Genomic DNA, 21,753 nt, shown 5'->3' with positions numbered 1-21,753 from the left:
ATATGCAACAATTCCCCGCACAAGCAACATTGCACATTAAACACTAAATATACATTAAACATTGCACTACCACACACAAGCCACATTGCACATTAAACATTAATTAGTGTTAATTAAAGTGCGATGAACTACATTACCCAGCCTGCACCGCAAACAGGACGTATTCTCGTGTGACAGCGAAGACGCCCCAACTCCAAACATTTCCAGGGATACAGAGTGTGACCAGACAGACCAACTTAAACCGCGGCTCAATGGACACAAACAGCAGCTTACCGGTGGCGCGTCTCTCCTGACGAGACAACGCGCTGAGACCAGCGCTAGCTCCCGTTTATAGCGCGTGCCCGTAGTCAACGTGCCCGTGCACGAGATTCAAACACGCCCCTTTGGGATTTTACTGGTTCGACTCTCGACGGGCCCGCGCTTCAATCAGGTGAGCGGACCTCCCACTTTCACCTCACCTGCTTTACGTTGCTGTTGAACACCCGTGACGTAGTGAACGTAACTGTGTGTGTGTGTGTGTGTGTGTGTGTGTGTGTGTGTGTGTGTGTGTGTGTGTGTGTGTGTGTGTGTGTGTGTGTGAAGAAACCTTCGCTGAGGTATTCGAGGCTGTGATTGGCTGTCACAGAGAGGAGGCGGTTCCTGTGAGGTAGCCGAGGCTGTGATTGGCTGTCTGGACTTCCAAGCACTTCCCAGAACTTCATTCTTCTGCGCTGAGGATCCCTGAATCTTTCTCTAAACCCACTCTATCTTTAGGTTATTGGTTTATTATAATGATGTGATATTGTGAAGTGTGTCTGTGTAACGCTTATCAATCTTACTATAGAGAAAACAACGTTAGGTAATGTTGCAATAGATTGAAACCTAATGTGTTAAATGAGTCACTTCTCTTCAACCAGTAGAAACAGAGCGTGAAGCGTGTGTGTGTGTGTGTGTGTGTGTGTGTGAGAGAGTGAGAGACACAGCCACAGAAAAAGATAGAGAGAGACAACAAGAGAGAGAGAGAGACAGACAGACAGACAGACAGATAAACAGACAGAGAGGGAGAGAGAGAGAGACAGAAGCTGCTTTCACACATGTCCTCCGTCTTTTCTCCACATTTGTGGATCAGGAGGTTTGACCGTGAGGGTCATTCACACTGACTCACACTTGACTTTGAATCGAGGATATTGTCTCGTCTGTTCTTTATTTTGGGCCGTGGGTACAGCAGGCAAGGTCAGCTCGACTCCACGCTTTCAATCATTTAAAAAACCTGCATCTTCAAACAATTATTTTATTTATTTTACAATTCAAAAATGAACAAAACTGTCTTCTAAATGAAGCAAATGATACTGGGAAACAAATAAACCATCATAAAATATTATGAAATAATTTTATTACACGCTTAATACCACAAAATAATCACACCTTTTTAACAAATGAAAGTGCATATGAATAAACAAAGTGTCAAGTTGAAATAAATCACACGTGAAAATCACACCAAATAATAATAACAATGAACACAAACAGTCAGCAGATGAAGCAGTGAAAGTGTAAAGTGTGCTCAAGCGTCTGTTCTGGGGCACAGGCCCTGAACCGCGGAGGCTCCGAGGTCCACGTAGGACCATCCCCATCCCGTCCGTCTTGGTGTTGATGGGGCTCGGGCCCCCCCGGTGCGTGGGCAGTGTACCGGGCCGGGGGGGGGGCGGGGGATGCTATCTGGGGCTCTGGCCTCCACGCTTCAGTCGGGGGGGGCTCTGTGCACCATGGGGCTGCGGGGCTGACAGCCCGTGCAGCGCTCGCTCCGGCACGGAGTCGAGGTCCGAGAGCCGTCGGTCCGGTCGGGCCGCCTGTCTGTCCCGGTCCTCCCGCGTCTCTTGCCGTGTGCGGTCATCCCGCTCCCGGTTCTCTAGGACCCTCAGACGTTCCCTGTCCTCCGTCCTGCGGTCCAGTTCTGCCAACTGCTGGGTGGCTTCAGCCGCTGACCCAGCGCCTCTTTGTCCTTTTACTCAAGGGCGGCGACAGCAGCTGCCTCTGAACTGAACCGTTCCTCAGCCGTGTTTCTTATCACCGGGTTCGGCGTGAGAGTGTCCGGGACAGAAGACGTCTCTGAGCTGGACGGTGACGGCATGACGGTCTCCATGCTCTCCGACGGGGAATCTGAGAGGGCTGCCACTTGCATGCTGCCAGTGGCTCGTAGCGGCCTTGTGGAGTGCCAGCCCCCCCAGATCGTCTCACACAAGTCCTGCTACTGGCAGGTTTTGCGGTCGTTCACACTTTTTTTGTTGTGGTCTACCACGGTGGTGAACTGCTTTTTGAGGGATTTTAATTTCGTGATGAGTTGTGTCCTTCCCTTCACAACTCCCATTTCAGCAAAAGCTTCTTCACCACACGGTCGTGTGGCGAAGAAGCACCTGCGTCTTTCGCAGTGCCCTTCATGTGTGCGATCACCGCACTGTCGGCCCTCAAATTAAGCAGCTGAAAAACCTCTTGGTCTTTCCAGGCCATTCTCGTTTTGAGTCGTATGTCTCCTTGCCTCTCCTACATATGCAGCCTGCTTCTGGCGTGTTTTTTGTTCCCGCCATAGGGCGTGTTCCCGCCGTAGTGACGCTTGAAAGCGTCATCAACACGCCCACTAACGTGAAGTGAGAAATGCCGACATTCTACTGCTCATTCACATGGAAGGTAATTAGCATTTCCTCCGGAGAAAATACTACCTCGGGGGTAGTATTTTTTCAGGAGGTCCAACGTCAGGATATGTCATTCACATATACGGCACGTCCGTAGAATAGACGGAGAACAGATGGATGCACGTCCATATGTGAAAGCAGCTTATGTTACCCTCACCTAGCACCTTGTGAAATACTAAGTATGACTAAGTAGAGTGAAATGCAGACTAAAACGTAGACAAATCTACCTGCTGTACGAGCAGCTGGAAGTCAATTCATACAATTTTCGTCGTTTCTGAAGATAAACTAATCTGCAAGCATAATATACTTCAGAGCAGCCAATAGTAACCGTCTGGTGAGGATAAATATCAAAATAATGTCAACGGAAACTGCAGTTCTTACCTCCCATTCACACGTAGATAAGGGTCCGCATTTCACATTTGGTTCAGCCATTTCAGTAGCAGGCGTGAGTGAGTGAGTGAGTGAGTGAGTGAGTGAGTGAGTGAGTGAGTGAGTGAGTGAGTGAGTGTGTGTGTGTGTGTGTGTGTGTGTGTGTGTGTGTGTGTGTGTGTGTGTGTGTGTGTGAGTGTGTGTGTGTGTGTGAGTGTGTGTGTGTGTGTGTGTGTGTGTGTGTGTGTGTGTGTGTGTGTGTGTGTGTGTGTGTGATGGAGGGAGTGCTGTGAGTCTACACAGCAACCTTTGATCCAGACAAGTGGAATACAGATCTCTCTCTCTTCAACTCAATTCAATTCAAAAAAGCTTTATTGGCATGAGAAACAAACGATAACATTTCTAAAGCAGGTGAAAAATTAGGAGTTCAGAATATTGACTCTTTTTCTCTTCTGATATCATGAGAAGCTCATTCAGGGACAGCCTTGGCTCTTTGAACGTTGACAGTAGAGTAAAGGACCTCCTCCTCCGACCGATCTGATTGGACATTGGAGCCAGCCAATCGGCGGATGTGGACGCTGGCATAGTGAAGGTCATCCTGCTGTTCTATTGGTTCACTCTGTGCTGAAGGAGCCAAGCGATTGGTCCCAGCTAAGACGTTGTCATACACAGGAACAGGAAGAGACTGACAGGGAGAGAGGGAGAGACAGAAAGGTCCATTAGAAAAGCCTTTTAAAAGGCTTCATGCCGGTTGGCCTTGACCCAGAGCTGGCTACCGTCGCTGGGGTAGGACCGTGGATCCACCACTCAACCACTAAATTGAGGGTTTTTCCTTTCACCTCCAACAGCATTTCTTCATTGGGCATCATCTCTTATATTTGCATATTGACAGAGCAACAGATAAGACCACTCGCTAAAGAAAGAAGTCACGTTTCACATGTGGTTTGGGGCGTTGCCTCGGGGTATTTCCACTGTGTGTTAGTTCCATCATGGGTTAGTTAAATGACTTCCTGTGTCTCACCCCCTCCTCGGTCTCTGGCCGTCCTCCCAGCCCAGGGGCTTTTCTGGACGCCTTCTTTCTCCTGGGAAAGAGAACAGACAGATGAAGAAGCAGCAGGAGAAATCCATGTCAAAAAATGAAGGGAGAGAGAGAATATACCTCATCCAGAGGAAGACGAGGAGGGCTATGGGGGATAGTAAGGCCGCAGCGGTTCCTACAGCAACTAGTGTGTGTGGTGATGGTGAGGAACCTGCAACATCCATAGGCCAGTATTAGACTGTGTGCTCAAGTCCTTAAACCTGACCCTTTGATACATCAAAGGTGTTGGTCTATCAGATGAACGATTACCTGTCACATAAATGGACAACAAGGTGGAATTATGACGTCCGATTCCATTATGCGCTCTGCAGTAATAGTTTCCTCCATGCTGGGATGAGATATGAGCGATGGTGTAGTTCTGTCCTGATTGTCCCACTGAGTCTTCACGGTCCTTGAACCAGGTGAAGTCAGCTGCTGGGTTGGCATCACTGCTGCAGCTCAGAGTCACTGAGCTGCCCTCCTCTATCTCACCAGAGGGACTTGAATACACAGATGTGTTTTTAGGCCCATCTGGAGGTCATTGTAAAAACATGTTGAAACATAATGTGGATTAGTATTAACGATATTGACAATAAAAGCTTTGAGAGCTTTTGAATTGAATACATGATGAATAAATATCTTAAATATGAGAGAACTGCTCCATATGATGTTAAACTTTTAGCATTTTAAACAGTATTCTCATATCAAAAAATAGCAGAGAGTGATGTTTGCCCTTTGGGATGATTCATGTAGACGAGGTTTAGATAATTTCTCTGTATTGTGTGTTTTACTCACACTTCACATCGATGGAGATGGATTCTGATGCTGTCCCTCTCGCATTCTTAGCTTCACAGAGATATTGTCCAGTGTTTGAAGACTGGATGTGATCAAAGACGACCTGTTGACCCAGGCCCGTCACTCTGGAGGAATCATCTGTAGTAACCTTGAACCAGGAGAAGTTAGCTGCTGGGTTGGCATCACTGCTGCAGCTCAGAGTCACTGAGCTGCCCTCCTCTATCTCACCAGAGGGACTCACGCTCACTGAGGGGGTCTTTGGAGCATCTGGTGGCAGGTGTGTTGATAACAAGTGTTAGTTAAATGTATCACAAAAGTATTAGCAAACATGTCAGGCTAGTATCATTGCCCTTTTCATTAAAGAGTCACCAAAGACAAACATCAGACTGCAGTCACCACCTCTGGCTCAACAGTGTTATTGCAGTCACAGGTACACTGGGCCAATCGGAAACAGATTAAGTGGGATGTAATATACACATCAATGGATCAATGGTTATTTGGTTCCTCCAACAGGTAAACGTTGTTCTTGTACCAGATGTAGGAGGGTGGACCAGTCAGAGGACAACTGGTGATACAGCTCAGTGTCACTCTCTGGCCCTCTGTCACCGTGGCAACAGGGGTCACGTCCACGCTCAGGCCTGAATAAGTAATATATAGTATATAATTAAACCACTGTAGTCCTAACTGTTTAATATTATTAGTATTATTGGCCGACTATATATAAAGTATTACCTGTGACGGTCAGAGTTGTACCATGTAAATCACCTTTCCATTCATAGTTATATGCTTTGAACTTGAAGCGGTACTCTGCTGAATCTGTGACTTTGAGGTCAGTGATTCTCAGAGTGGAGCGTCTCCTTTCGTCAGGGTACTGAGCACGGCCTTTATATTCAGAGTCTGTTATGAGGTCCCTGGGCTGTTGATTATCTCTCCATATATACCAGTATTTATCTGATATATAGGTTGATACTAGTGCTGGGCATAGATGAATTTTTTTAATCTAGATTAATCTCACTGCAATCTTGGAGTTAATCTAGATTAATCTAGATTAAAATGGCTCATTTGAATTCTGATGAAGGCATTCAAAATATGTGTGCGCTACTTAAATAATGACCAGAAGTAAGTCCTTGAGAACGGGTTTCTCAGGCCAGCTGGTCCATTAGACCAGAAGCCCATCTCCTGTTTGGAAAATGCATCAAAAACTGCTTGATAAAGTTATTGGTAATGAAATATGAAATAATGTTCAGTAAAATGTATGTGTTTATGTAATTGTTTATTCAGATAAACACAAAATAACCAGTAGGCAATTTAACCAGTACAGGCAATTTGAACAACCCCCATTTCTGGGATAATATGACATTAATTGAACAACTGTAGGCCTACATGAGAGGTCATAAAGAACTGTTCAGTAACTTTGTGACATGGCTTGAGTCAATCAGTCCAACCTCTACTTCTCCTTCTTCCACCAGTCACTCAGACAGACGAGCTTGTTCACATTTTCTGGTGACAAACTAGATCGCCTCTTCTGTACAATATGGCCTGCTAACGAGAAAAGTCCGGGTTTGTCCGCCACTTTCAAGTCAGCAACTACGAGCGGTACCCTTGGCTCACAGCCTCCGAGGAGCACTGCAAATTGTATTGCTGGGAATGCCTGTCAGTGTTTCCCACACATAGGCCAATGTGTGGCGCTGCGCCACAGATTGAACAACGAGCGCCACAAATTGATTCCGCTTTTCTTATTTATTTATTTTTACATGAACGCGATTTTGAAATGTAACTCCGCCATCCCGTAATCGCGCCCCCGTAATGCTGCCAGTCCGACATGTTCCCATTCCGACAGTCCCGTGCGCGTATGCAAATTAGCCATGTGCGCCAAACAGAAGAAGGGTAGGGCCCTTCTTCTGTTTGGCGCACATGGCTAATTTGCATACGCGCCCGGCGCAATTGACTTTCTACACCGACGCATGTGTCGTTGCTAGTTTGCACCCGGCGCAAAGCTGATTTTCCCCAGCAGCAACCAGGCACCACTGCACTTGCATGTTAAATATTATGATGTCAAAGATTATTCATACGTGTGAAACTGCATAGAAATAGCGTGTGGATTGTGGAAACATTTTTTTTCCATAGGGCTGCATGAATGAACATGAATGAAGTATAGTAGGCTATGCCATGCGTTAAAATAATAACAATAATACATTCGAGCAAAGTATATTCCAGGCTTCCAAAACAAAATCTAGTTTTAGGGTAAATGATTGGTTAAATGATTTGGGAAAGAACAGCTGATACAGCGGTAAGTTGTACTTTTAAATCAATGCATCTGCAAACACCGTACAGCAAACACATATGTTCTTGACCCAGACATCGTGTACAAGCCCATTACTTTTAGGATTGATGAGTATTTGATCGTGAGAAAACATAGTTTTACCGCGAGTGAGTATTTAATAGAATGAATGAATGCGGGTGATGCTTGGTGCGCGTGTGTGTGCGCGCCCATCTGTCTAAACACACGCAAATTAAACACGTAAGTGTATGAGAAGGAAATCGAGTCAGTCGACCTAATAATGATGGCATTAAGAGGTGGATTAGTTTATGTAGGACACCAGTGAAGGAATAGGTGTGAAATGCACGGTCCGCCACTGGGTCCCAGACCCAACTTTGAGAATAGATTAACGGCGATAATTTTCTTATCGCGCGATAAGAGTCTCGCGTTAACGCAGCACGTTAACGCCGTTAACGGCCCAGCACTAGTTGATACATACTTTCTGTATGTGCAGGAGATGTCCACTGATGTTCCTTGCAGAACACACATGGTTCTGGTGGTGTAGGACACTTCGTTACAACTGTATCCTAAGACACCTGAGAAAGGAATAGCACCATTAGAGTTCTTCAAGCACTAATATGGTGAATTTGTAGTCTTAGTGTTTACTTTGAGAATAACTATCTGGTATAGTTCAATGAGAAAATACCAGAGTAGAAACTACAATAGTAGAAACAAAAAATATATACTATAATAGAAGCTGTAGTTTCTCCTTATTCCTTCAATATCACTTCACAAGGGTTAATTAATTAACCATTCATTAAGGCAAGGCAAGGCAAGGCAAGGCAACTTTATTTATATAGCACTTTTCATACACAAGGCAGACTCAGAGTGCTTCACATATAAACATTGTCATACAATAAAAGAAAACAATAGTTAAGTAAAAAGTAAAATAGATAGAAAATAAAGGCAAAGTTTAAAAAACATTTTAGAAAGGCAGAGTTAAAATAAATGCATTTTAGAAAGTGAGAAAATAAAGGCAAAGTTAAAATAATAAATATTTAGGATTTAGCAGAAAGCTAAAGCAAACATAAAAGTCTTCAGTCTTGTTTTAAAAGCTGTCAGAGTTGGGGCAAGTCTTAAATCCTCAGGGAGTTTATTCCAGCTATTTGTTGCATAGTAACTAAATCCTGCTTCCCCATGCTTCGTGTTGACTCTGGGGATAATTAACAGATTGGTCTCAGAGGATCTTAGTGGCCTAGAAGGCTTATGTAGTGGAAGCATATCAGTTAAATATTAACATTAATTAAAGCAGTCATTAACTTTATCTTACAGTGAATAACCAGTTCACTAATGGTCTAGTAATAATTGACTAATGGTGTTCATGTTAACTAAGGTATTGATTTATACATTAGTTAATATGGCTAGACTTAACCCTAACTCTAACCTTTACCCACGAACCCTAACTCCTATGCTAATATATATTAATGCTTATTACTGAATTCACTGAATCAACAGTAAATTAATGTACCCATATTGTCAAGTGTTACTATTTCTCTAATATGTATTCTTAATAAGGGTCCTCTTATATATTATGTAATTGATTGTCTTCCTACAGTAGATTTCACTACGTAAGGTCTGATAAAGAAACTATTCCCTCCACCACAATGTGACAGAAGATATGTTTCTCTAATGACTTTCCAGTGTGTGAAGTATCTTTCTACTGGCTGCTCACACACACTTTGTCCATTCATAACACATAAAGGATATAATGCCAACAATTGCTCTTGGTGTAACATTTTATATATATATATATGTATGTATTTTGTAATAACTACATGTTATATATATGTATATATGTATAAATATATATACTACACACATAGTTATTACGTAGTTATTACAAAAAGCTCCATAACATCTGCCCTCATGTCAGTGTGGAGTCGACTTACACACTAAAGGGGAATGGAGGCGTTCGTATCCTTTAACAGCGCAGGAATAGCTGTCAGAGTAGGTAGGGTTTATATTTAAACCCTTCACTCCTTCACTGATATGCCGTCCGTTCTTGTACCAGATGTAGTTAGGGTTACCAGCTAGTTCACACGTGTGACCACTGGAACATTCCAGATATGGTTTGATATATGAGACCTGCAGATCTGGGTCCAAGAGAAAAACTGTTATTCATAATGGTTAAGATTACAGACTTTCACACGCACGCACGCACACACACACACAATGTTGGGTAGTCTTATAAGTCATCAGAGTATACCTATCACTGATAACTCCACTCCAGTTGGACCAGTAAATCCTGTCTGGTTTGTTATGAACCTAAACTTGTACCAAGCAGAGTCAGTGTTTCTCAGGTCTTTGATTATCAGGGTACACTTTCCTTTACAGCTGGACGAGCTGCAGTTGATCTCTTCACAGCTGTGTTCAACACGACCTGCATAGGCTGTATCACCTAGCAGTCCATTAGGTTGGTTTGCCTCTACAGTAAACCACAGTCTTTCTACCGGGGCAGAGCGGTACTGTAGTTTGTAAGGGTATTCATACGCACAGCTGATGTTAACCGTTGATCCCCTTAAAGCGCAGACATTACTAGTTGTGTATCTCACTGCCCAGTCACGATTACCCTTTAGTGCTGTAAAACAGAAAAACACATCTCATTGAGAATGAACTACACAGAGGTTCAACTGAGGAAATATAACAAGATACATAAAGATAAGGAGGCTGTTGTGTGCAACTGGAAACCACAGATACATGAGACCACTGAACTGTGGGTTCAAGGTTAACATGCAAAAGGAAGTGACAGAGCCAGCAGGAAATGGCCGTCTGTCAAGTCTGTATTTTCCTCTCAAATGCATCTGCAACACTCAAATGTAGCAACACCCCAACTATCATTATCTACATAAAGATCTACAAATTGGGGATGGATGGATGAAAACAAAGACAGGATATTTATCATGGTATTTAAGTGGAATATTTAACATTACCATTTTCTTTGTGCGTTTTGATCATCCTAACCACAGTGTTCTAGAGGTGGATTATTTAATATCTCTATTTACAACATGCTGTGGTTTCACCCTCTGCAGAGTCCAGCTGTTTGCTTGTTACTCATTGAAATAGTTCAACTAATTGTTCAGAATGTCAAAGTACCAACCTGGTAGTGACAGAAGGAGAGCTAGAAATACTCTCACTGCTGAAGACATTTTCATAGTTTCTCCTCTCCTCTCACGTTGAGATATTTAAACACACCTGCAGGTAGAAAATAAAATCCAAATCCTTCCTGGTGTTTTAGCTGAGAGTACCTACATGTTTTTATTCATTTATATTATGTGATAGTTCTCAGTACCTGTGCTGTAGAGATGAAGGTCAGGTTCATAAGCGATAAAAGAAGAAGTAAAGGAAATAAAGCATCTTACTGTAGAGGAAGAAGCTGGTCTGACGGTGTCTGTGGTCGGCCTGGTTGTGAAAAGACACACAGTAATGTTGAAGTAGTTCCTTTATCTACACACAATTTATACGCAGCGGAAATATCATGGACTGCTGGGATTGGTTCAGAGTCACTTTCTGAACAATCAACAAGACATGGGGGATGGGTTGGTGGTATCACTGGGATGATCTCAAATAATGACTGTGGCAGAAATGGCCTTGGGGCAGGGGTGGACAGTAACAAAGTACATTTACTTGAGTACATTTTTCGAGTATCTGTCTCTTTCCTTGACTAAACATTTTTTTAGAAATGTATGACTCTAACCCCACTACATTTGGAATACAAATAATGTACTTTTGACTCCACTACACTCTCTCTCACCTCCAGAGCATCATGGCCATATCTGAAGTCCATGTTGGAGATCTTTGAAATGAAGAACGATTCCTAAAGTTGAATATGTTTGCCCTGTTTTCCATGCCCAAACTTCCCCGTCCAACCTGAGAAAGCTGTCATTTCTACAGGCTTTGTAGCATATTCTACACGCTTTTTATTTTACAGTTTCTACAAGCAGGTCAGAGCATTCAGAAGGTTGTTTCAGAGTCCTGAGGTTCTGTAAATGCAATCAGAGATGGGAGTAAGTCACACATGTGCAAGTCTCAAGCAAGTCCCAAGTCTTCACCTTCGAGTCTCAAGCAAGTCCGAGTCATTTTTGTGAGAGTCGAGTCAAGACAAGTCAAGTCATATCTTAGGTCAAGCAAGTCAAATCATAGAAATAAAATAAGCTGGTGGACAACCTTCTTAAAGTGATGGACTTTTATTTGCAGCAAATATTTTAATATGTTGCAAAATACAGTGCATCAAAGAATGAAGTTGAACTAAGAATGAACTTGAAGTATGACTTATATGTCCAATACTTCAAAGAGGCCTCACCCTGTGTGTGTGTGTGTGTGTGTGTGTGTGTGTGTGTGTGTGTGTGTGTGTGTGTGTGTGTGCGTGTGTGCATTTGGGATAGTGGAGTGTGTGTGCATGTGTCAGAGAAATATAGAAAAAATGTAATTAGGCCTCAAACGTCAACATGATGAAAACCAGTGTTGGGCAAGCTACTTTGAAGATGTAGTGAGCTAAGCTATCAGTTACTCTGCCATGAATGAAGCTTCACTACACAGACGCTCCCACCAGCCAAATGTAGCAAGCTAAGTTACACAAACACAGCAAAAGTAGTTCACTACATGTGAAGCTACTGTAAGTTTCGCCAACTTAACATGGCAATCAACATGATAAACTACATATTTAAATTACCAAATTCATGCAAAGTCAATTCCATTGGGTTATCAATATACATGCCAGTCACTATAATTAATTAAATCGAAGACCAATGATTACTGGTATTCCATTTCTTTATTAGAACCTTCCAACCAGTGAAGAATAATGCCTGGCATAATATGCTTAACAAACACAACTCCGGTAGTTGGACTTTATAAAAAAAACATCCCTGTTTCATTAACAATCCCCTGAGAGAGGATGTGCCAATGTGCTCCATAATTCCCCAATGACCACTCAAAAGTTAAAATGTTTGGGAGAGAGAGAGAGAGAGAGAGAGAGAGAGAGAGAGAGAGAGAGAGAGAGAGAGAGAGAGAGAGAGAGAGAGAGAGAGAGAGAGAGAGAGAGAGAGAGAGAGAGAGAGAGAGAGAATGCTAACCCCCTATAATAATTGTATCCACGGCCGCGGGAGCGCGCATGCATTCAGTGCAGGTTGAAGTGTCCACGCTGCGGCCATGGAGGAGAAGGACTTGGGGGAAAGGAGGGAGCTGTGGCTTTGACTCTGAAGTCCAGATTGAACCGCGACATGGAGGAGAAAGGGATTGTTGCCTTATGCGGACTCCCGCCGGAGGAGTGTGTCCCCATTCAGAACACTATTGAGAGCTTGTGTTGTGGACGATATCATTTAGACAGTAAGCTCTCGGCACTTCTGCCTTATAGGAGCAGTAGGACTCGTACGAACACCTTCCAACTTGGAAGCTCCAGCCGGCCGGCCACTCTACCGCTAGAGTTACGGTGCGCGTGCGTCACTTGGTAGAGATCACAGGTTGCCAGGTTCGCCCACATGCAACAGGAAACATACAATCGACAAAAAATATATATTTTTGATAATTTACATATTAACTAAGACAGCAGTGACTTGTCGAGTCATTGCATGCAAGAGACTTGAGTCAAGTCTCAAGTCCTGGATACAAGTCCAAGTCAAGTCTTTAATCACTGTTGAACACGTCCTCAATCTGGCGACTGGAGTCTGACTGGAGTCAAGTCACTGGACTGGGCCCCGTTTCCCGAAAGCATCGTTAGCCTAACGACGTCGTTAACACCGTCGTACGATCATCACAGAATTTTCGGACCGTTTCCCGAAAGCATCGTTACGTAACGACGTCGTTAAAACCCTCGTAGCTAACGACGCCTACAGGGGTACTCGTTAAGCACTAGGATGCATCGTTACTATAGCCTCAGTGGAGTCACCAGCTGGACATTCCGTGTATTGGATGTGTTTTATTAAAACACGTCATCCAATACCACTGAATATCCAGCTGGCGCTATTTCGCAATACCCCAAAAACAGTGGTTCCCGCATAGCCTATATATTACTCGTAGACTACTGTTAGATTTAAACAGCAAAGACAGAGACATGTTAGAAGTCAACACAAATATAATTTATTGCAGCAATTTAAAATTCCAAAAATAAATGTACCGATGAAACGCCACGTCACAAGGCATATAATAAAATCAAATGATTCCGTTGCTCGTGTGGGAGGTCGCTTGCGAGCGGCACTTGCTGTCTCCCTCTGATTTTAATTCAACCATCGTGGTTAAAATGTCCTCATATTGATCAATGACAGAAGACATACTGTATATGAATCATGCTGAAACCAGCGGGTGTCGGATAATTTCTGCAGGCGTTTTTTGTTGCGATTGTTTGACATAAAGCACTGTAGGCGCGTCGGTGAGGCTGTGATGAAGTTCACTATTTATTGGACCGTGTCTAGACAGTTACGAACTCCCTGACCTTAGTGGAGTGCACAATCGCCAAGTTGAGAGAGTGGTTTTCTGTACGTAGACTGCTGCGGGAAACTGTGCTGCGATGCGTGCCATTCCCGCTTACATTGCCCGCACCATCATACCCCCTGCCCAACAATATGGGCAGGAATCGATCTAGACCAGCAACAGCAATAGCCATGTCAATGCCTCTGCGTTTGAATGATAATGAATGAATGGAACGTTGCATTTTTAATGTTGACACCAAAGTTTCTAGAGAGTGCGCGGCGCGTCAATCACTGAATGAATGAATGAATGAAACGGAATGCAGGAATCAGAGAAAGTCTGCCCTCTTTGCGGCGCAAAGCATGTTTCAGAAATCAGCACATTAAAATAAATGCTATAGGCCTAGTTGTCACACAGACACATGCTATTCTTTATTTTTGTAATATGGAATTATTTCAGGGGAGAAAATGCCGTGAAACAATGTACGCACGGTGCGTTCGGGATTAGGACTGATAGGCCTATAGCATATGTCGGCCTAGACCAAATCAATTGTGTTTTAATATTTGTAGCATTCATATTAGTCTATTCTTTTCGTAGGCTACTCTGCTGTTGGCCTTGATGGGGAGATATTTTTTTGCTGCCACAAAATATACTTTAATCCAACAACATTCCTGCGTCTCCCCCTCCTACGGAGCCCATTTCAGCACCGTGTCAGTAGACAGCTACAATCCTACGACGTCGTAAGAGCAGAGCACGCGCGTTCATGTTAAGATGAGTTTCGGGAAACGCTCCCCTAAAATTAACGATGCTGCGTGAGATCCATCGTACGATGGATCGTACGAGCGTGGATCCATCGTTATCGGGAAACGGGGCCCTGGAGTCCCCCATCTCTGATAAATACACATCATGTATGAATAGAAGAACCTACACAAGAAGGATCATATGTACACAAATATCCAGACCTCAGCCACCATATCATGATCACAGGTCCAGATAATAAGATAAGGTTTGTTATTTTCATTATCATTATTAAATAATAATGAGATTATTATTGTTATTATTATTATTATTATTATTATTATTATTGGGTGCCTTTGTAGCTCAGGTACAGATGCAATAAACCATATTTGTAAAATGGGCAGAGGCGGACAGAGTACACAGCTTCCTTACTTGAGTAAAGTACAGATAGTATAGATATATATTTCATACAGATAAGTACTGTACTCAAGTAAATGTACTCCGTTACTGTCCGGCTCTGGTTACCAGTGAGAGGATGAAGGTGAATGGTCTCTGGACTTAAGAGAGAGAGAGAGAGATTATTTTATCACAGACCTTAGCCCTGAATCTCTCAGAGCTTTCACAGTCAGCCCCTTAACACCACTATCAGACCACAGCAAAATCACAGCCTACCTACATAGACCAACACCTGACCAAGAGGCATTAAAACAAACCACACACTATCAACAAATGCTATAGATGGAAGAAGAGCAGTGTCGAAACATATCAGAACACCATGAAGCAAAAACACATTCAGACACTTTACATTTAGATAACTTCCTAGACAAAAACTTTCACTGCAGCAATGAAGGGATCAACATGGCAGTAGAAAGACTTAACAACATATCTGACATCTCAGCCTTACAATCAAACCTGAAGGTCTCACACTAAGAACAAAAACAACATTAACGATAAGTGGTTAGACGCCGAATGCAAAAACACTAGGAAAACATTGAGAAACCTGTCAGATCAGAAACATAGGGACCCAGACAACCACAATACCAGTCTCCATTATCATGAGACTGTTGTGGATTTTGGTCCAGGAAAGGCCGCCGAGACAGGATCGCTTTTAACTCACTTTATTTGGTTAAGGTTATTGGTCTATTGTCTATCGTCTATGGAACAAAAGGAGAGGGATCGTAAATAACACGCGCGGAGCGTCTCAGAGCTTAGCATGCAGGAAGATACGCCGCTGAGAGATTCTCCCTTCCAAAGGCGGAGTCTGAGTTTATGTATCCCAGGTGTTCTTCTTTGGGTTTTCTCACTTCCTGTGTGTGTCCGTTGCTGCCCCTAGTGTAAATGTTTTATAACTTTATCAATTGTGTTCAGTGCTGCCCTCAGGCGATTAGGAGGGGAAATTACCTCTAAACTATGCTTGGTGCTACTGGATATGGCTAAGTGAGAGTATTACAGTAAAAATGTATCGCTAGGGAATATTACAATTAAAAAATGTCACAATTCCCTCCTTGGTCATCTCAGATGACCATTCTACAAACTACTAATATTACCAACAGCATATATAAAAAACAAGAGTAAAAAGCAAAAGAGAAAATATGTACACACCCATGGGTTGGTTACCATGGAACAATCATCAACATAATCAACACTACACAATACAATCAGTACGTCATATGGTCATAAAGGCATAATCATAAAGGCACATATGTATTCATCAATGGAAACTTTGTCAAAACACTTCTAGGCATAAAACAAAATTAAATTCACATACTTTCAACATTACAAAAAATTGAGCAGCATAGGTAAATGGTTAAACCCTTTTTTTTTTAAATTCACTTGTTTGTCATAACACAGAATTTATACCCTTTCAGTATGCATTGAAAATTTACCGAATATAACAAAAACAAAACAAAACAAACAAAAAAAATTTTTTTTCAGTAAGTATGGAAAATCTACTGAACATAAAAAGTAACACAATTTTTTCAGCATGTATGAAAATCTACTGAACATAAAAAGTAACACAATTTTTTCAGCATGTATGAAAATCTACTGAACATAAAAAGTAACACAATTTTTTCAGCATGTATGAAAATCTACTGAACATAAAAAGTAACACAATTTTAAATTTTCCTTCGAGTATGCATAGGTTTGAATGGCTCAGTGAGCTTTATGTATGTAGAGTTTTGGACATTTTACATTTAAATCTAAACAACATTTTGTAATAGTAAACATGACTCTCATGGGTTTGTTCAATGTTTCCTCATTCAAGTAAACCAGGTATATTGCTTCTCTTAGATACATGCACATAACTTCTGGGAACCGGGGACTATTCTATGTAATTTAATCTGATCACATCGGGCCCTTCGGGTTGCTGTTCACTCATTGTCTCCGGAGTAGGTTCGATTCCTACATAAGCCTGTAAGACATCTGGCAGTCTTGAAGCACTCACTGCTGTGGTGATCAACCTATTCAGTAGTCCTTGTATGCAAGGAATGCAACAACAACAAATAACAACTAACACGGTTATTGTTACTATTCCCATCATGAAGACTGAGTGAATTGGACTCATCCATTTACCAAGTATGTTCTCCATCCACCCGGTGATAGGGTTAGTGATGCCCGAGTTCTCCACCCACTCTAATCTGAGGGCCTGTAGGCCTGCCAGCGCTCTGGACACTGACCCATCTGGAGCTGCGTTATTGGGGATATAAGTACAACATGCTGTTCCTATCATCTGGCACACCCCTCCTTGCTCAGCCGTCCACATGTCCAATGCTAACTGGTTTTGATAGGCCATACGAGAGGTAGCATCTAATTGTTCTGATATTCCCCTAATCACCTCGGTGGTATGGTTGACAAACCGCTGTTGGTTATAATATATATAGTTTGTCCAATCAACATTTTTATTAATGGTGGCCCACCAAACAAAAATAGATTCAAATCCTGCTATTACTTGATTGGGAGTTTTATGTTCTTCGGGGACGCCTCGGGGCACACCTATGGAGTCTATGTAAATATTTTTATCTAAACTTTCTGAGACCGGTTTCAGTGTTAGTTTCTGGCGAATAAAATTTGGGAAGTCTCTATTCTTCCATATCTTGAGATTCATCACATGTTTGCTATCTGGTAAAATATAGATAGGCATAGGCAAGTTGAATTACAGTGCATGTCCTTGAGAAATTTATGGGGAGAACCCTCTGATGATTTGTCCTCCGCAGAACCACCATATGTCACTATGAGCATGAGCCATATTAGATAACAGATCTATCACTCTAGTGGTGTTACATACTTCAGGAGGAAGGGACCCCACTTTCTTACCTATGCCATTACTTTGGATGCAATGGTAGCCAGGAGTAAGATTAACTTCGAAGCTGGGGGTATAGCCCTAATTAGGGTCTCAGGATACATAATATCTAATAAGCCTTTTACATTAGTCATACACCCAGTGATGTGGCCGTCTACAAACAGTTCTAGTAAACATGCAAACCCTTCTTTTGAGTTAAACAGGGTAATCCTAGCGGGAGCTGTGGTTAGAGTGGGTCGTCCTTCAGCGCAGATCATACAGTCGGTCTTTCCCTGAGCTTGTGCCGTGTAATTCAACCATTTTAACCGTATATTTACATTATGTCCCCCTGTTTCTACTTCCCATTTATCTGCTTGCACAGGGATAGTATCCCTCCTTGTACCCAGGATGTGTGAACTATGACGTCTGCTTTCATACCTTGAAGGCACTGGGGCCGCGGTAGTATATTGTAGGCTCAGTTGATATACACAGATATTTCTCAGTCTTGTAGAATGAGTCTTCACTTTGTCTGCAGTCCTTTAAATGGCAAATCAAGTTAAAATATTGTTGTTATTCCGTAACAAGTATGCCAACGTGGTTACTTCCGTTATTGTTGCATCTTTGTGCATTGGGGTCCGGACGGATCCCATGCATCTGGAGGTGGTATCAGTCATCGTCTTTTGTGTGTGTGACAATGACTGTGTGAGGCTGGTGACTGTGTGAGAGGGAGCCTGTATGTGAGAGAGAGAGACTGTGTGAGGCTGGTGACTGTGTGTGAGACTGTGTGTGTGAGAGAGGGAGCCTGTGTGTGTGAGAGAGAGAGACTGTGTGAGGCTGGTGACTGTGTGTGAGACTGTGTGTGTGAGAGAGGGAGCCTGTGTGTGTGAGAGAGAGAGACTGTGTGAGGCTGGTGACTGTGTGTGAGACTGTGTGTGTGAGAGAGGGAGCCTGTGTGTGTGAGAGAGAGAGACTGTGTGTGAGTCTGGTGTGTGTGTGAGAGAGAGAGACTGTGTGTGAGTCTGGTGTGTGTGTGTGTGTGAGAGAGAGAGACTGTGTGTGAGTCTGGTGACTGAGAGAGAGAGAGAGAGACTGTGTGTGAGTTTGGTGACAGAGAGAGAGAGAGAGAGACTGTGTGTGAGTTTGGTGACAGAGAGAGAGAGAGAGAGACTGTGTGTGAGTCTGGTGACTGTGTGTGAGGGGGGAGGGAGAGAGAGAGACTGTGTGTGAGTCTGGTGACTGTGTGTGAGGGGAGAGAGAGAGAGAGACTGTGTGTGAGTCTGGTGACTGTGTGTGAGGGGAGAGAGAGAGAGAGAGAGAGAGAGAGAGACTGTGTGTGAGTCTGGTGACTGTGTGAGAGAGAGAGGCTGTGTGTGAGCCTGGTGACTGAGAGAGAGAGAGAGTGTGTGAGTCTGGTGACTGTGAGAGAGAGAGAGAGAGAGTGAGTCTGGTGACTGTGAGAGAGAGAGAGAGAGAGAGAGAGAGAGAGAGAGAGAGAGAGAGAGAGAGAGAGAGAGAGAGAGAGAGAGAGAGAGAGAGAGAGAGAGAGAGAGAGAGAGCTTGTGCATTGGGCGGAGGTGGTATCAGCCATCGTCTGTGTGTGGCGCCCGTGCCTCTATGCCTCTTGGGGTCGTTCTTCTACACCTCTGCGTCTAACCTTCCAGAAGGGAAGGCTCCACGGTTACAGTGTCAACCCCTCAGCAACAGGCGGAACGGGTCGCCACGGCTGATTCTCTTCCGTTGTATTCTCCGGGTCTATCGGGTCCATGTGGTGCTTCCTTCCACCTGGATGGCTGTTGGCGTTGCTCTGATGACTTTGTATGGTCTTTCTCTCCTGGGTTTGTTCTTGAAAACCCTTAGGTAGATCTGGTCACCCGGCTCCACTCCCCTTGGTGGGTTCTCGTCTGGCTTTGAGGTTCTGCTTTTCTCTTGTTGGAATACAAACTCATGTACAGCAGTTAGTCGTCAAACATATTGTTCTTAATTCTATATAATTGCTTTAACGGAAGTCCCTTATGGGATCCTTGAAATGAAGTTGAAGGCATGGATCAACCAGTAAATATTTCATGCGAGGTTAGATGAGTCATTCTGTTAGCTTGCATGTGAGAACTCATTAGTGTTAGTGGTATTGTTCTACACAATTCAATTGAGTCAAAAGTTTGATTAGTCTCACTACTTCCCTCCTTGCTCATGGTTAACTCCAAGTTAACTCCATGAGCATTAAATGATAATTGAAATTGAGAACATAGCATGTAGGATCACTTCCTAACAGATAGCAGTTACTCGACCATGATTCTAGATTTTAATTGATTTAATTGACAAGTAATTCTACTTGTACAGTTTTAGATTTACTTTTTATTATATGTATTTCAGTCTCATAATTGTCATACCCATTTTTATTCAATTATCCTTTCCAGTGTGACTTTTCCTATTACCTTTTTTTTTTTTTTTTTTTTTAATGTGATATCAATGATATTTGTGATATGTTGAACTGTGCATTAACTCCGCCGTCCCGAGTCCTTTTGGGGCGGGTCCTTCTGCTCAGATTGGTGAGAGAGGATTTTCCCTGAACTCTAAGAGTCCCCAGCGCTGGTTGACCCCTGGACTTCTGTGGACGAGCGGTGTGTGTGCTATGGACAACTTTATATGCTAATTGTTCACGTTATGGAGTCTAGATAATAACCCCTAAATTCTGCGATTACCATGGGACGTATTGATCATGGTGTCCCTTTACTAGAAAAGAGTTTACACCTGAAACACCATTTGGTGCTTTCCTCACCTTCTGTGATCTTCTAAAGTTTTTCTCCTCTGATTTACTACCTTTGTTTCTCTGCGTGTCTCTTTTTTCTGACTATACATTTTTGGCCGCACCTGGGGTCGTAAATCGATAACCCCCAGAAGTACCCTTGTCCCACTTCTTAGTGGGAGACAAAATCTTAAAAACAATCTTAAAAAATCTTAAAAACAACAATCTTAAAAACAAAAACACATGGACAATCGTACACCACAAAAAATAATGTTCATCATAACTAAACACATATTTACAAGTTCGAACCATATAAGTCGAACTGACCGATTTCAGGTTTACAACACATGGACAATCGTACACCACAAAAAATAATATTCATCATAACTAAACACATATTTACAAGTTCGAACCATATAAGTCGAACTGACCGATTTCAGGTTTTCAATAATCTTTTCTGGTTATTCCAGATTCCTACACGTCTAAATTCAACACCGTCATGGCGGATTTTAACCCTCTTAGGGGAACCACTTGCCGAATAGAAAAAAAAGAGAGGGGACTCAAATTTCCCACAAAAAATAGAAACAGTTGCAAACTAATATGTACATTACAAAAAATAACACAATCCAAAAATAAACACCAATGGGTTAGTAGCTGATTTTGAAAATGTTTACTCTGACTATAATATTTAACGGTGTCTCTGTCTCTTCCTATCTCTTAGAAGAGACAGGGACATGGGTAAAAATGCTGGTTTAATAGCTAAGTATCACTGTTAGTGTGCATGATGGATCTTAGGTGTACAGAGCAAATATTTACACAGACAATCAGGGAGAACGAAAAGTGTTCTTCTGGGCAGTAGGGTGGGCGATTATTAGCATGGACGTTTATTAGGTGCCAAGCACAAAGTGCGAGGAACCTATTGTAATTGTTAGTTTTATTATTATTATTCCGCCCCGTTTGCATTACACAGTCTAAACCGCTCGCACGCTTTTTATGAAATTTACTAGACCTGTAGAGGTTGACCCAAGATTAACAGAGAGCAAATATTACACTGATTGGCCCAAAGGTGGCGTTATACTAACTGCCCAAAAATGCAAACTTTGCACAAGCATATTTCGTATCCGGTTTGACCTACACTCATGAAACTTTGTTCACACGTGCATATCCTCAGGCTGGACAAATATGCCTCAAGAACTTATGACTTGCGGTTCCTAGATTTGCCGCATGAGTCTGTACAATAAAGTTTAAAGCACCCATGAGCCATTGACTTCTAAAAGAGGCGTGGTTTAAAACACAAAAATAGTTAAATGCTCATATCAACATCAAGTTGGACTCCTATGATCTTGACTCCAATGCAAATGTCAA

At 42.7% G+C, this 21,753-nt stretch overlaps 2 long non-coding RNA genes across 2 annotated transcripts; both read right to left on the bottom strand.

Moving 5' to 3' along the window:
* Positions 1-3,623: 3,623 nt before the first annotated feature.
* On the bottom strand, positions 3,624-4,938 carry LOC311369485. Its single transcript, XR_014640112.1, has 5 exons — positions 4,909-4,938; positions 4,384-4,644; positions 4,195-4,285; positions 4,057-4,117; positions 3,624-3,720 (listed from the first exon to the last, which is right to left on the bottom strand). It is a non-coding gene; the product is annotated as an uncharacterized lncRNA (long non-coding RNA).
* A 4,732-nt stretch (positions 4,939-9,670) lies between these two features.
* LOC311369648 lies at positions 9,671-10,652 on the bottom strand. Its single transcript, XR_014640173.1, has 3 exons — positions 10,588-10,652; positions 10,326-10,420; positions 9,671-9,806 (listed from the first exon to the last, which is right to left on the bottom strand). It is a non-coding gene; the product is annotated as an uncharacterized lncRNA (long non-coding RNA).
* Between the last annotated feature and the right edge of the window lie 11,101 nt (positions 10,653-21,753).

This window comes from Micromesistius poutassou (genome assembly GCF_964030765.1).
Source record: "Micromesistius poutassou genome assembly, chromosome: 24".
NCBI classification, from domain to species: domain Eukaryota; kingdom Metazoa; phylum Chordata; class Actinopteri; order Gadiformes; family Gadidae; genus Micromesistius; species Micromesistius poutassou.
This window is presented reverse-complemented; position numbering and strand designations above follow the sequence as displayed.